Consider the following 17,004-nt stretch of genomic DNA (forward strand, 5'->3'; position numbering starts at 1 on the left):
GCTTGTGGGAGAGTATGTAGAACCTACACACCTCTGCTCAGCAGTCAGGTAAAGAGAAAATTCGCCCTGGACCGGCCTCTAGTCAAACAAAGAGCAAAATGAATACATTTGCAACAAAGAATTTGCCTAACAGAACATTAAAGTCTCAAATTAACCTAACAGCCATATTGTGTTGGACTAGGAAGTATGGGGATTACCTGTGTGTGCATAAGAAGAACATTTAAGCTCTGTGGACTTCCAGTTCTGATTCAAACTTACTACAGGAAACAAGGCTGAAAATAATTGGGTACATCTGATGTTACAACCAAAATATACATTAATTAGGATTTGACAGACCAGTACAAAGTAGCACATAATTGTAAAGAGGAATGAAAAATACATATGCTTTGCAAAATGTTTAAATTGAGATGTGTATTATGCATCCATCCCCCACCACACCAATTTTGGCTGCAAGTACAGCTGCAAGTCATTTGATATTTGTCTCTATCAGCTTTGTACATCTAGACACCCGGACACTGGTTCACTTTTTTGGGGGCAAAATAACTCAAGTCCCCTCAAATTAGATGGACAGAGTTTATAAATATAGTTTATCAATTTCTCTGTCAACTCTAAGCAGTTTTCCTGTGAATGACGAAAAAAAAAATCTCTAAAGCATGATACATTTTGCATGTAGGCCAAAAAGTTTAATGCTGATCTCACCCAGCATTCTCTTCTACATGTTTGCTGTATCACTAATGCAAGTGACCAACTGGATTTTCAGTTTTAATATAAATAAAATCTAAGTAAAAGGTGTTAAAGCCCTGCTTGTATTAGGAAAAAAAATATATGGAAAAGTCAAAAGGTGTGAACACTTTTGCAAGGATGTGTATTTATATTTACTATGTCTATACTGACTTACCTTCAGGGTATCATTTTGTTTTCTGTAAGAGAGTGTATATCCATCTCCCTGGGAGTGTTACATGTCTAATTGCTGTACACTTTAATAATTTACACTTACGGGTCTCTTATGCCCATCATTAAGAAATGGAGCAGTCATTCCCAGTCGCATGTCTGGCTGTGTGGAGATGTGTGTGTGTGTGTGTGTGTGTGTGTGTGTGTGTGTGTGTGCGTGCGTGTGTGTGTGCGTGCGTGTGTGTGCACATGCCGTTATGTCTGTGTCTGTGCACGCTGGGTCGGGTGAGCTCATACATTCTTGATAAAGTGTCTAAGTGTGTGCATACAATTAGGGAAGTTTGCAAATGTACGTTGTAGGGTTTGTGCAAGCATGAGCTAATCAGCGCACACGTCTGTGTTTATACATGTTTGTGTACATGCCTGGCTCTGGCGTATGCGTGTTCTGCACCTTCTCTAGCCATTAAGGTGAGTGTGCATTATTCATTGTGGCCTGACAAGATCATTATCAACAGGATGAGCAGGAGGAAATGAAGGGCTGAAGGAGGAACTGAAGAGTGTTTGCTCCTTCAGATAAAAGTCACAACATTTCACCTTTCATCACCAATTACAGCCTAATCAAACTTTTTTTTTGGCCTAACTCTTTTTTAATCTAACTACATGAACACAAACAGTATTTGAACTCATCTTAGATCTTACCCGTGAAAACTTTATAAAAGAACATATTTTCTTTTGTGACATCAGATCAGTTGAACTGGCATGGCATCACAAATTCCTGAAGTAGAACCTTTTCTAACATTTTACAGTGTGCTTTTGTGGTTTTTGGGAGGCCAAATAGTTTTATTTGTTTGTTTTTCCAGCTTTCTCGAGACTGTAGATTACCCTTTCAGCTAGAAATGAAATAACAAAGATGACATATTCTTTAGAACTAATTTTGGGTAACGATAATTATAGGTGTTGGGTTATTTATTCTGATTTAAAGGAATCAAAGAATGATTGAAGACTGTCCAAGCACCACTGCCTGGGCAAGTTTTATTGGCCATGTGTGACCTATTGGCATTTCTGTGGTGCCTGCAAATGATTGAAAAACAGTATCTAAAACGTCATGGTGATTTAGTATTAAAAGCACACAGCTCTGTGAGTTTAGTTTAAACTACCCCTAATATCATAAATATGTGACAAAGTACAAACCTCTTTGAAAAGATAGAAATAATTGCACAAAATATATTGGATGTTGAACATTGAGCATGTTCTATAAAACCACATAGTCATTTGTGCCCATTATTCATTTTCATTTGCTTTGGTATTTCAAAAACATTACCTTCAAGACTTGACTCATATTGTGGTAATGAATTGCACACCCAGAACAACAGTGCAATGTTATCATTAATTTCTGGATTCATTTCCCAAAAGTGTTTTCACACTGTCCACTATCTCTCCCTTCTTTGTAAGTCAGTAATATGAAATACCATTTGGGAAATCTGCCTGAAGCAAAAGTGAAAGAGGTTAATTATTTCTTAATGAGCTTTAGAATGATAATACAACAGGGCTGCATGGGAGAGGCAGTGTTTCTTCAAATCAATGTTTTCAGATTAAAAACCACTTGAAAGATGACATGGACAAACTCAGGAGAATAGAGACAAAATTTAGATTTGTTGCAGAAAATGGAAAAGATGAAGTGGAAATCGAGACAGACATGCATTGTTATTATTAAGCCTAAAGACAACAAATACAATTAGTGTTTCATTCCGAATGCCAAACGTCCATGTTGCGATTTGCAAAAAAAAAAGATCTCTGCGAATTCGTAGGATTATACTGGGTAAAGATCTGCTGTCATCACAACGCTGGCTGTCAAAGAAACAACTCGGGCGTAAACATGCTGAGTGATGGCTGCTTTTCTATCAACAAAATCCTTTTAGAGAGGACACTTAATCCACTTCCTGGATGTGGAAAAAGAAGAGCTTTATTCCAGCGTTTCTTTCTATGCACATTCATTGTGTACCACCTGACAAAAGGAAAATCAGCACACACACACAAACACACACAGGCAAAATTTTAATGACTTTTGTTTTTGAAGATGCATGGGAGATTCTTGTAATCTGCTAAAATGGAGTGCATATATCAGTTTTACAGAATTGACAAAAAAAAAAAAAAAAGAAAATATCCTAAATGATGTAGAAAGCAGAAGTTACTCTTACTGGTGCTAAAAAATTGATATATTTATTATTTAACTTATAGTCATGTTATCTGTCACACTCATTTCTGCTCATGTAGATTGTGATCTACATGACTTTCATCAAAACATAGAATAATCACCTGCTAAATAAACAGTGGTGCCTTTTTTAAAGTTCAAAGCTCAGAGAACCTTCTGGATGTTTTGCACAACAAGCTGATAGAACATGATTAGTTGGGCTTGTCCTGCTTTTCCACGGCAAAATATTTCCCAGCATTCAGTTTGTCATTTTTATTACCAAGTAAACACTGTAGTTGCCATTTTTCGGCCAGCAAACCCTCAATGTTCCCCAACTGTTATATGACGCTTTCTAGAACCAGAGGAAACTGAACAATCTGGAACTTTCCATGCCTCCTCATTAAAGAATGGGTGTCCTGTTCTAGGCCTCAAGGGTCTGTGTCCTGCCAACTTTAAATGTGTTTCTGCTCCAACACAACTTATTTAAATGGTCTGACTATATCAGCAGCATGTCAAAGTTCGGCAGAGGCCTGCTAATGAACCGTCATTTGATTAGATGTGTTGAACCAGGGGAAGACCGATAACATGAAGGGTATTAGCCCTTGCGGACTGACTTTGGACTCTACTGCATTGGAGATTTTCTAGTGAAGAAATTGGATAATGAAACATTTTGTGGTTTTAAAATGGCAACTTTTTTTTTCTTTTAAATCTCGTAATGACTGGTACCTTCCCATGCCAGTTTATAAGTGAGAAAATAGCATTTTAAAGAGTATGCAAATTTCCCTTATTAAAAAAAGTTTCCCTCTCCTGAGATATGTTTTTATATGCAACTTTCTGATGAAGGTAATTTGGATTGTACACAGTCTTTCTTTTTTCTCCAGTTTTATTGTTAACACAAGTTTGATTTATACAGTTAATTTCAAGGTTAGCTGTCTTTAATTGAGTTTCACAGTAACAAGGTTGATCAACTTTAAAAGAATTCTTTTAAAAACTGAAAAATTTAAGAATAAGAAGTAAATCTGAGCTGGAAAGGTTCCAGGATTTGATTTCATGAATATTGTAAAAAGGGTGAGCTTCATAAGGCAGGATTTAAATTGATAATTTTTATGAGCTTCGAATGTTTAGTGGAAAATTACAAGTATAACATCTATAAAACACACATGTTAAGGCAGAAATGTCGGCATATTTAAAAGGATGTTAATGGACTACACCTAGTACTTGTTTTAGCCTCATTAACTCCCGCACCAGTGGATATTCTGAGGTTATGAAGATGTCCAGTTTGCCTTATTAGTGCCTTTCAGCTTGTCTGCATTGCTGAGTCTGGTGTTTCTAATATTCCTCATGACAATACCCAGTAGATATTCAACAGAGCTATCGGTCAGCTTGACAAAATGTCCTCTAAAATATCCTTGTAGACGACCATGATGACTCAGACTTCATAAAATACAGCAGATAATTCAGCTCTCCAAATCATCACTGGTTATGGGAACTTCACTCAAATTCTGTCAATTTATGCCCAATGAACTTTCATTGGGCATAAATGAAAGTTATGCCCAATGACTCAAACAGTTAGCTCGCATAGGTGCGAGCTAACTGTTTGAGGAGGATTTTTGACTGTTTAGCAGCGGTACCATATTTTCTTTTTATTTGTATAATTCAAATGGCTATGTTCCATAACCCTCAAAAGGCTATTGTTTGCCTGTTGCTCTACCCTTATGTTCTACTATACTTTTCAACTATTTTTATTAAAAAGAAAACTATTATTTGGACCTATGTATTCCTAAACCTTTGTGATAAACTGCAGGTTCAGTTGTAAATAGCTGTAAACCAACAAAAAACAACAACAGAAACAATTCTGGATATACCTGTAATCATTTGCTTAAAATCATTATCCATGTGAAACATTATCCATGTGAAACAAAAAGTACAAATATTCTTAAACTGAGTATTGTCACACACACATCTACGTTGAGGTTACAATGATATTTAAGAGAACAGGCGTGAGAAACAGAATCACAGGCTAAAAAGAGAATAATGCAACGTAAATACACAGCTCCAACTTAGAGTAAAGATATGAAATTCTAAAATAAAATAAATCCCACAACCTTTTTTTTTTTGTTTTACAACTAGTACAATGTCAAAACTGTCATAATTACTAGAACTCTCCAACAGATAATTAGATTTGCGCCGAGTGTGTTTACTCTGTGTCCATATGTATATAGGTGCGAGTTAACTGTTTGAAGCAAAGCTTTTACAAATAACTGAGATTTTACCGGTTACACACACACACACACACACACTTTCAGAGCACCGAGTCGGCTCACATTCCTGTCCGGCCAAGACCAACATCCCTGTGTTTTTCCACAATACGAGTGGCTCATTTGACACAGGAGCTTGTGTGTGTGCGAAACTCCTTTCATCCACCCACAGCAACATGTGTGCATGGGTCCGTCTGAGGACGCTTCTGGTGGTGGTGTTTGAGTGTCTGCAAGTCCAGGAGGCAGTGTTTGTTTATCCAAAACACAAGATGTCTCAGTCCCTATATGCAATTCTGTGAAACTCTGAGATCTGTCTTGTTTTATTTTTTCAGAGATTTTCTGTTCGGAATATTCTGAGTCTCACAGTGGAAAGAAATTATCTCATATATCCACAGTCACAGTCCAGGCTCAGACCTGCTTTCGCTCCAGACCAGCATCCTCGAAAACTCTATTAGAGCAGCAATTGTCGAGATATCAGCTGATTTTTTTATTATTATTATTATTATTATTATTATTATTATTTAATGAGGGAAAGCTTAGTTTAATAAATCTACAACTTTGAGCAATTATTTCAAGAATGCATCTAGGTAGAAAAGGGAACAGTGACAGAGAAGATATTTAAGATTTATAAAAATTGTAAGAATTCAATTAGCTAACCATAAGCTGGTACCAAGTGTAAAGTTGGAATTTGCATTGACTTCTTATTGTTACTAAACTTCTTTTTGCACCTCTTATGGTTAAACCTAAATTAGATAATCACCGTTATCACATATTACATTTTACCTCTTTGCCGCTCAATATCAAAAGTAAATTTAACTGGGATAGAAAACAAAGAATATAAAAGATGATGCCCTCAAATTCAAGTCCTGTCAAGAAGTATATGCGAAACAGAATGCTTTAACTAAAACATTTTGAGTAATGAATGCTTACAATTTTTAAGTTAGACTTTTTCCATCTACTATTATCTAAAAACTGAATGTTTTTAATGTTCTTCTTTTGTGTTTCACAGCAGTTCCCATTTCCCTCTAGGAATTTAGTCAGGATAATATACGCCTTGCTCAAGAGTGAAAACGGCAGAATATTTTCCTCTCTCTTATTTTTCATAGAGGCACAAGCAGAGTTCATTTTTGAAGCACATGTAGGAGGCATATCAGGCTGCCTGTATGTTATTATCGGTTTAATAAGTCAGGGAGTGAGTGAGGACCAATCTCCTTCAGCAGACCAGATTAGTTTGGCTGCATCAAATACAAATTGCCCCAGTAGACTAAATAGAGAAGGCATTTTTATCATGAAGCATGAAATAATCTTAGAGCCTAGTCCATTACATACATGCATAAGGACCTATGCAAGAAAATATGATTTATGAATATGCAAGTTGACCATACGAGGCTCCAAAGCATATCTGTTTTTTTGTTTGTAAATACATTTATTTAAAGTCAGTGTATTGTTGATACGCAGATACCTAATAAAAAATGATTTTTTTTTCTAACTTCAACAAAATATGCAGTAAGTGAAATGAGGAACATTGTTAATATCTTCAAAAAAATTGAAATATTTCCATGTGACACATGCCATTTGTCATGATTAATTGCCCAGGGCTGTGGCAGAATATGAAAGTAATAACGATAAATGGCATTCTGTTTTTGATTATTTCTGCTTGTCATGAAAATGTCTAAAAGTAATGAGGAAAATGTCAGACATGCATCAGGGGTTTACATTATATTTTTAGCTTCATTTCTGTGGCTTTTATATCTTATTTATGTGTGTGAGTGGTAGTTTGTGTCTAAACAGTGGCATAACCACTGAACTATAAAGTCAATAAACAGAGAGACTTTCAGGTAGAAAACACAAATGCATTCCACATTCTACACTCATTGACAACACTGGTGGCTGAAAGAATAAAACAAAAAAACTATATTAGCATAGCAAAATCTGACACTGACAATTTTAGTCCTTTAATTGGACTTTCAATAAATATATTAAGAAATAATAGAAATTTACAAAAGTTACTGGTTCAACTATTATTGTCAACCAGAACAATCCCTATAATATAAATATAAATGATTGCCCCTAGACACAAGATAAACTTTATTCTGTTTTCAACGTAGTCTAGAGACCGGAATGACAACCTGAACTATCAGCAGATTTTGCACAGTCTCCAGTGCAAAATCTGGAGAGATTGTTCAAAAAGGAATGGTCAAAGATCCCTCTCCCTGTTTGCTTTAAACTTATGAAATGTCATTGGGGAAGACTAAATGCTATCCTATTGGTCAAGATGGCATTGTACAAATTATGCATGGCAAGAGTGCAAATGAGCTTGGCTAACAAGAATCATTCAATCCAGTCCCCTTTGCTGCTTTCTTCAGCAGGGGGACATTTAAATGCTCATAAGCTGAATATAATAGCTCTATGTACTCTGCTATATACACACACACACACACACACACACAGTTTGCTTAGAAAAAGTAAAAGGGAGGTATTGCTCAGATTGGTTGCCTTCTGACCAAGCTGTGTATTTGTGTAGATGGCTTCAGGACCACAAGGGAGGAGGGAAAGAAGCTTTTTTTTTTTCTCAAACATTTTTTAAATTAGATTTTGTTGTGCACTTGTTTTTCACTACCGAGGTGCAAATAAGGATTGAGGGCAATTAAAAGCCGTTATGAAGTATGAACAGTCAGTAAAAAAAGAAATGCTCCAGTTGAAAGCATTTTGTTTCACTCAAAAGTTCCTGAGTTCTTGTTGTATATTTCTCTTCCAAAACAATCTTTATTTCTAAATGAATCGGACTAAAGAAAATGTGATATGTATGTGGCTAAACAGAAGTGTACATCTGCACACGTCTCAAACATATCTGACATGTGGATCTTTTTTGCAGACATATCCACATAAACATTCACAGAGTGACCATGTTTTCATATCTGACCATTCACAGTTGTTTGACGTCAGAGAACAAAACTGCTCAACCTCACCGCTGGACACTGAGCCAGAGGGAATAGTTTCTGGTCAAAGTCTCCCCCCCGCCCCCCTCTATCCATCTGTCTTTCTCTCTCCAGTACACACAGATACACATGGGGATTGTAAAGGGCAGAGGCAAAGCAGAAATTTCTTTCTCACTGGGCACTAATCAAGAGGGCATAGACCTTCACCTTCTTGGCAGATGTACAAAACAAAATGGCAACCAAGAGAAACCCTACAGGGAAAAGCACTACAGCACCATGTATGCCATGCAGTTATATGTGCTAGTTAATTGGCAAAAGAGAGAGATAGAGAGAGGTCAATTGTGACAGAGCAAATAAAGAAAGACGTAAAAACATCAAAGGGTGACTGTAAGGAGTTTGCTGACAAAACGGGGATGTTAGCAAAACGGAGCAGAATACCAAAATGTTTTGAGCAGCAGTGCCAATTACCAGATATACTTCATGTCTTTTTTTTCCCGTCTGCAGAACATTTGAGTGAACTGAAGCTGGAGAAGTAAAAATTTAATTGGATTGGGAGGAAATATTTTGGAAGACTAGAAGTGATGCTCAAGCAGCAAAAGTTTGCTCCAATTAGTTAAAATTCCCTCAAAAAAACAAAAAAAAGTTTCAATTTTGTCACAGAAATGTGTTGATTTTAGGTTGACCAATTCTCAACTTCAGTTTTATCACTCAACAATGCCACACAGCAGATGCTACACCTTGCTATAATTTGTGAAAGCATTTCGAGCTTCCCCACACTTTATCTAAAACTATAAGTTTCAGTGTATTCTGTTTATATTAGCTGATAGACCAACACAAAGTACAGCATCATTAAGAACCAAAAAGACATGGAAACAAAGATTTAAAATCTCTTAATCTCTTAAAAGTGGTCAGTAGACGTGCATTTCATTTTGCCTATCACCCCAAAATAAAATAAAAACATTTACGTGTAAGGATTTAGCTTGTACCGAAACACAACTAAGAACTTGTAGAATGACTCGATGCTCACATAGCTCACATACATTAAATCTTACTGAGTTATGTTGAATGTAAATGCACAATAAACATGCATAATTTTCCTTATTCGTTAGTTTTAACAGAAACGTCTAATAAAAACAATATTTGGTTGTAACATGACTAAAGGGGAAACAGCTCCAGGGGCTTGAGTATTTCTGCAAAACACTATAATCCATATTGTTTTTGGCCGACAACATGCACCACCTGTGCGGTGCATTTTCTCATCACTCTGAATACTCTCTCACTTTTGGAAAAAAAAAAAAAAATCCTCATAAAGATCCTGGAGCCTTCTTTCTGCCTGCACCATTTCCTGTGTTAGGCTGCAGTTCTTCAAACTAAGCCCCCCTGTCTGTTGCAAAGCTTAACTCAACTTCACTTCTACCTCCACTTCAACTTCTTCCCAGCTAGACTTTTTCTTGACTCAGCTGACTTGATCATATCTCTGTTCGCAACTTCTCCTTCATACATTTTAAAGCTTACAGTGTTCCATCCTGTCGAACCTGTCTAAGTTTCTGAAAGAGAGAGAGAGAGAGAAAGTGAAGCTTGACAATCTATGTGGCTATCTGACAATCTCCCTCTCTTCAAACTTACTACAATGTATTCCATTCTCAGTATTTATTCCTAAGGTGGACATATTAGCAACATGGATAATATTTAAATTTACACAGAATCTAATATGATTATTTTACAGCTACAGAAAAGGTATATTTGAGAGTGTCAGGAGCAGTCAAAAAAACTACTTTGACAAAAATGACAAGAAAAGAAGAGAGTAATAGGTTGGATGTGACAAACTGGGGGGTGCTGTAAGAGGATTAGCAGATGAAAACGAGAGAATTGAATGAGATGCACTCCGAATCGTACAGGCGGAAATTTAAGATACGAGACCTGTGCTGACGGATGTGCAGCAGGAAATGATACGAGATGAATAAGTGTGATAAATAAGAAGAGAAGATTTGGACTGAGGTAAAATAATGTAATGTGTAGATTTGAATATCCGACTTCAGACTTCTTGAGAAACATTAGCAAAACTGCAAAATGTTTCAAATGGTATTTTTCCCCTTCAGTTCGACTTTGCAGAAGATGAAGCCTAATCTGACTCCGAGTCAAGATGCATAAACAACTTGAACTCGGGGCATCCCTGATGCTGCTAATGATTTTTTTTTCCCGCCTCAACGTCTCCTTTGGACAAAATAGCATTGAGAAAAAATGAAGGGATAAACAGTCTGCCTCTCCAGATTAAATGCGATATCCAGCATATATACATAGAAAAACACACAAACACATTCTTCTGCTCATATGTATTCCAGTTCATTTTGTAGCTCCACACTGAGTTTCTAAACCAGGCCCATTTCCCCAATTGTTATGGTTGTCTGTTACAATAAAATGATGAGCGTTGCTGCTGTCTTGCAAGCAGAGCAGGGAATGGAGAAGAGGAAATTTAGAATATAGAGCAGAACAAAAACAAAAAAAAGGATGAAGTGGAAAATAAGGAGAGAACTGGGAAACAATGTGGGCAGGGATAAGTAGATTTTTTTTTTTTGGAGGGGGCGGGGGGCAGACTGAGCCTAAGGACAAACATGGCAAGATGTTATTGTCCCTGCCTATGTAACCCACATGCCTCATATGCAGCCACAACACATAGTCGACTTAAATAAATATCCAAACAAATCTGAATTTAGATGCAAACACAAAAAAAACATATCTTTTTGCCATTTTGCTCTTTGCGAAGTATTTTTGGAGCCTGACAAGTTGATGTTCGGAAGTTAACCAAAACCTGTTGCTAACATTTGTTTGAACATTTGCTGCCCTAAAATACAAGTGGAAATGCATCCATGGAAATGCATTGTAGTATGATCAAGTTTCATACTTTTCTGCTATTAGAAATGTTTACAAACAATTGGCTTCATGAAATTTGCGGTGGGAAACTGTTGGTAAAAAGTAGAAAACTTTAATGGGATTCCTGTCTACAGTAGGTGTGCTGCTAACTGACGGCTCAGTTTAATGGGATTCCCTGGTTTTGGTTTCTAACCGCAGCTGACTGATTCCTTTGTTCAGTGGGTCTTCATGCTCTAGGTATCTATCCATCTAATTCTCTGTGTTTTACAAGGGCTGCACCATTCAAGAAAAAATACATAAAGTGGTTGACTACTCCAAAGGCAGTAATAACTGCAGTTCACCCATATTTTCATCACTTTTTCTTTCCCATGATCATGGTCACTAATATCTATGTCTGCAAAAATATAACAAAAAGATCAAGCATTAATTAGATCAAGTAATTTCTTAACTTCATGGTTTTATGTCCATCTAGAATGGATGCACTGGATTTGACACTGTAAGACAATATTTATCCATCAAGATTTTTTTTTTAATCTACAGCTGCTTCAGTTGTCCGAAACACAAATCAATTAGCAAAGATTGATAAAGATACAATTGTAGTTCTAAGTGTTTGCAAGTTCTCTATATGTTCTATTTACCAGTAATGATTAGACACTGGAGCAAGAGAGAGGAGTAATTAACCAAAAAGCTCAATAGTTCCACCAGTGACCTTACACGCAGGGCCAAATACTCCCCAGTTTAAAGAGGAAGTCCCAGCAGAGCTGCATTAGTTCCTCCTCCTCCATCGTGATCTGTCTGCAAAGAGACAATTCCATTACCCCGCAATGTAGCGCAGATCCCCAGAGTGAATGGGTGTGTGTGCAGGGATTACGCCAAAACAAGCTGCCCAGGAAAAGGAAACGGACACTAATTGGTGTGCATGTGCATGTATGAGCGCACATCAATTTAACAAGATAACTCACTCCTCCTCCTTTCACTCACCCTCACAACACAGGATTGACCACTCAGTGCTGAGCATATTTTAACTTTGCCAATATTAAAAAAAGGAGGCATTTTAATTTGACCAGTACATAATTTATTGACATTTTACGTTTGTCCAGATGTTCCTACATGCTGGTTAACATACAACCTAAAAACCTGACTTGGTTACACTAATTTTGTCTTGAGGAAAAGGCCAGAATTTCAGCAAGATGTCATGAGAAACTTGTGGAAGGAAACCTGAAATTTGTTCAACCCAAGTCATATGATTCAAATCCATTCCTACTAAATGCAGAAGAAATGTATGCAGACTTCTGATTTTGAAGAACATTAATAATTAAATATCTAACTTATTATTTCTGTCATTACTGAGGAGTTTAGACAATAGAGATACTTTTGATAATTCTATCTGGCCTCAAACAAAGGGTTGGTCTGATCCAACTTCAGACAGTGAGAAATAAGGTATATGTTTCTTTTTGTTAAATGTAAGCACATTTCTGGTTTCAACTGTATCTTTAGAATTAGATACACTTTAGAGCCTCATGTGGAACTAAAATAGTCAGCAGAAACCTCCAATGAATAAATCTGCTGCTCTCTGTCAGTTGCCTCTCTCTAAGCGCCTTTTTAAGTTGAAACAAGGATGATGCTGCTAGTTATAGAAATGGTTTGGATAAGCCTATTTTTTCACATTCCTTACTTTAAGATAAAAAAAAAAATAAGGATAAGGAAAGGAAATTCCCCATCTTCCATCAGCTGGCATGCTGAGTGACTGAGTAGCAGAATAACAATCAACGAGGTGTTAGACTTTGCAAGATTTGTCATGCCTGGAGGGGGACAGAGGGTTATGACAATTTCACCGCTAAATGCCAGATCACAGGATTTGTGAAATGATGGCTTCCATGACGGAGGAGGTGACTCCTTTAACCCCATATATTTTTGTCCATGCAGTTCAATTTACTGTGCAAGGCTGTTGGATTCTCAGAGATTTACAAAGTCAAATTCAGAAGAAATAACATTTTCTCAAACTTGTATGTAAAACCCAAAGATCAATCATCTTGGTGGTTTAAGGCAGGGATGTCACTGGTCCTAAGTAACAGCTCAAGATCCCTGTCAAAGCATGTTTGTGTGATGCAGAGTGAATTGTGTGTCATTCACACATCTATGATCTATGCAGCATTATTTTTGCAGCATTACGTTTATACAAATTTGTCTATTCTGAAGTTCGCTGCTTGTATTTTAGGCCTTGACCATTATTTGTTGATTCTAAGAGTCTAGGTTTTACATTTTGCAAACAAGCTCACAGTGGAAGAAATCGTATCGGCTGCAGCAATTTTCTAGCTGTGTCATGCGACCTGCGCCACACACTGCGACAATATTTGGCCAGTTTAAGAAAAGTACTATTTATGATGAAGGGAAACAACTTCGTCTGTAACCCAAACAAGTCAAATCGTCAGTCAAAACAAATATGGGAAATTACACACCAGGAGCAGAACTTAGGGTTAGAGAAGATTGTAGGTGCATTTGCATAGTCAGAATTATATTTAAAAACAAAAGGCACTCCTTTAGAAACTGCTGTTGGTTCAAAATATCTTATCTGTTTTCATAGAAATCATAATTCAGCACCTGAAACACCATAGCAAAATTAACGGGGACAGAATCACACTAATGTAAACTATACCGATAGAACCGGACCTGCTGTTATACTCTATATTAAATAATATTTTTAACGAACTAGGACTTCCTACTCTTAAATGACTTGAATAACTATCAGGACAGAAACATTGCTGCTCTAGTTCCAGCACCAAGGGCAAGTTGCCTCTCATGTCCCCAGCTCATTTTATTTTCAAACTATTTTTTTAAATAATTTCCGAGGATTGAGGAATGCATTACAGGCTTGACTCTGACTCCATATTTCCTGTATCACCACCTCTGGTTTGGGTCTACAGTCCCCTCTGCCCACAATTTAGTAGAATATCTTAGATTTTGAACTAGATTATGTTAAAATGCAGTCCAGATATTTTTATAAAACATCCAAGTAGCCTTTTATTTTAGCACCATGTTGCAAGCTAAGAATCTGATACTAACTTCAGCTTCATTTGCTCCTCATGATAAACACTCATATTTTAATCCAGTGCCCCCTGTACTGATTATTCCCACTTGACACACTAAACAACAAGCGACAGACAACTTGTTTAGGACTCAACTGCCTGACAATTTTTTTACTTACATTAATTCTGCCTCCTTTCAAAGTGCTCCGTATGTTTAACCAAATGTGTCATCAAAAATCACCACTCTCTAAAGACCCCACTGATTACCACACACCTTGTGGCCCATGTAGGGTAGTGTATCTACCCTACATCTGACATTCATGCTTACTGCCGTGTACTTTTTTGAAGCCACTCAAGCTTTGTTTGTATCTAAAGTGTCAGAGAAAATGTAAGCATCCCACGCTTTTACAAAGTGTTGAAATAATGCAAAGAGGAAGGGAAGGAGACATTGCATCGGCACGAGAATTTTCCACAACACACAATTGCTGTCTCCTTGCGCTGACATTTTGTTGACACGGTTCATAAATTCAGCAGGCACACACAGAGAGTTAGCGGATGACGTCGTCTGTTGTTAATGTGAACCAGTGTAAACAAAAAACTAACAAATGTGGCCACGAACTGAAGTCAGAGAACAGGAAAAGTGAAGGCAGACAGCACTTGCGGTATCGATCCTTTGTCTGAAATAAGATTTTATCTCAGGATTTCAAAGGAATGAAGAAAAAAAAAAAAAAACATTGTTGAGATAAACCAAAAAAATGAATTAAAAAATAAAACTAGACAGATGGCTTTGTGGTATTCTCCAGATCACACTGCTATCTTTCAGAAACATAACAAGCCCCTGGTGTGAGTTATAAACACTGCATAAAATCAAACTATCATCATGATGGTAATCACAAGAACTGTAGCCTGCCATGACTGCGTGTCACATTCAACCTCTGGAGGTGACACTCAGTGTAATGGAAATGCAGACGCCCTACAGAGATGAATTTGGAGATCAGATGAAGAACAAACAGACTGATAAGAGTTTCTCCAGTATACAGTAACAGGATTAATGTTGCTCCAGTGTGTGTCTTGAACATGTCATAAAATCAGCAACTCTTAACAAGGCAATTAAACCCAATGCCAGGCTAGACCACAAAGGTATTGTTCTCACAGAGTCATAATTGACCCCTGATGAATGGTTACACAATGAAAGTCTGTTTTTCTCTTGCATGCATAGTTTGAGACCACCAAAGTGTCATTATGATGCAGAAACACAACGCCTGGCGAAGGGAAACACACTCATGCACTGGGCTGCACAGAGACATGTAGTACACATCTGCATTTCAGTCCTTTTTCTCCATCTCCATCCACAAATTTTCTGGACTGTTTATGTATTGCATCATTCACCCTGCTGACACAATCTACCATAACATAAAAGTCTCATTAATTCAGTATTGTTTTAGCATTTGGTAATTCATCATTGCCAATATGATTAACCAAACTGTCACGCTCCCATATAGTCTCATTCATCAAACATTTGCATGGAAATGTTACATTTAACAGCAATACGGCAGTGCAATTTTGATGGGGGGTGGGGTGGTGCTTGGCTTACTATCGACTCTGTTGACAAGCAGATGCAATAACACAGGCAGGATTTACTAATGAAATGAAGTGAGATTATAACTGACCCCGTTTTTCAAAAATAATTTCATACTTGTGTTGCTTTAGCTTAATTTACTTCTGTTTGTTTATACTTTAATTACTTTAGCACAAATAGGTTTAGGTGGCAGTCGTTCATTTCCAAAGCCCCTTTGGAGTGACTAGGAAAACATCATAACTAAAGTGGCTTCTCAAAAGAAGAAAAAAAAATAAATCAGTCTTCATCATCAGCTCAAATGTGATTTGTAGAACTGTTCAAGATAACAGAAATAAAAACAACATGGGAATAAATGCCTTTTCACTTAGTGTTCTTATTTTAAAGTCAGCAACAGTAGCATAACTAATAAGTATAGGGAGAAAAGATGCACTTTATAATCAACACTAGCTTTTGCTTTTCAAGTCATGGGATTAATATTATTTTTAAATGTGGAAACTATTCAGCCAGAAAACTGTTGCAAATAATTTAATTAGTATATTTTTATATTACTATTGCTAATCCTTTTATTTAGTGACGAATAACTAACAAGATGGAAGTTTCTCGATCACAGTATGAAGCAAAAGAAAAATCACTCAACTATTGGTTTACTTACAAGCTGTAGTACACTCACTCATCCCTTTATTAGGTACACCTTGCCAGTTCCTGTTGGACATCCTTTTGGCTTCAAAAATGGCCAAAAGGATGCAAGGATTTACATTGAAATCCTTGCATCATGCTGTTGGTGCAGGTTTTGTTTTTTTGGATCAAAGTCACAAAAGTCCTGTTTTGTCACATCTTAAAAATTTTCTTTTGGATCCAGTTGTAGTGACTGAGGAGACCACTTATGTACATTATTTTATTTACATGCACTAACAATGCACTAAGGAGCCCAAAGGGTTCCAAATAAAAGTTCATTACCACCTGGCTGAACTATTGTTGTAGGATATATAGGATCCATGAATTCACGTTATTTATGCCATATTAAATTTGGACTACTTATAGACAATGTTCTTGTCAGTCTGTTATTGTCCTATTTTTTATTGTATTATATATAGTCCTGTCATAGGCTGCACAGTGGTGCAGTTGGTAGAGCTGTTGCCTTGCAGCAAGAAGGTTCTGGGTTCGATTCCCGGCCCCGGTCTTTCTGCATGGAGTTTGCATGTTCCCCCTGTGCATGCGTGGGTTTTCTCCAGGTACTCCAGTTTCCTCC

General features: G+C 36.9%; 1 protein-coding gene across 1 annotated transcript in view; it reads right to left on the reverse strand.

Moving 5' to 3' along the window:
• Positions 1–17,004, reverse strand: part of cntfr (ciliary neurotrophic factor receptor) — a gene marked incomplete at its 3' end in the record, with an annotated part of 187,421 nt that overhangs the window by 40,961 nt on the left and 129,456 nt on the right. The window lies entirely within an intron of this gene.

The sequence above is a fragment of the Poecilia formosa genome, unplaced genomic scaffold (genome assembly GCF_000485575.1).
Source record: "Poecilia formosa unplaced genomic scaffold, Poecilia_formosa-5.1.2 Scaffold146, whole genome shotgun sequence".
NCBI lineage: Eukaryota > Metazoa > Chordata > Actinopteri > Cyprinodontiformes > Poeciliidae > Poecilia > Poecilia formosa.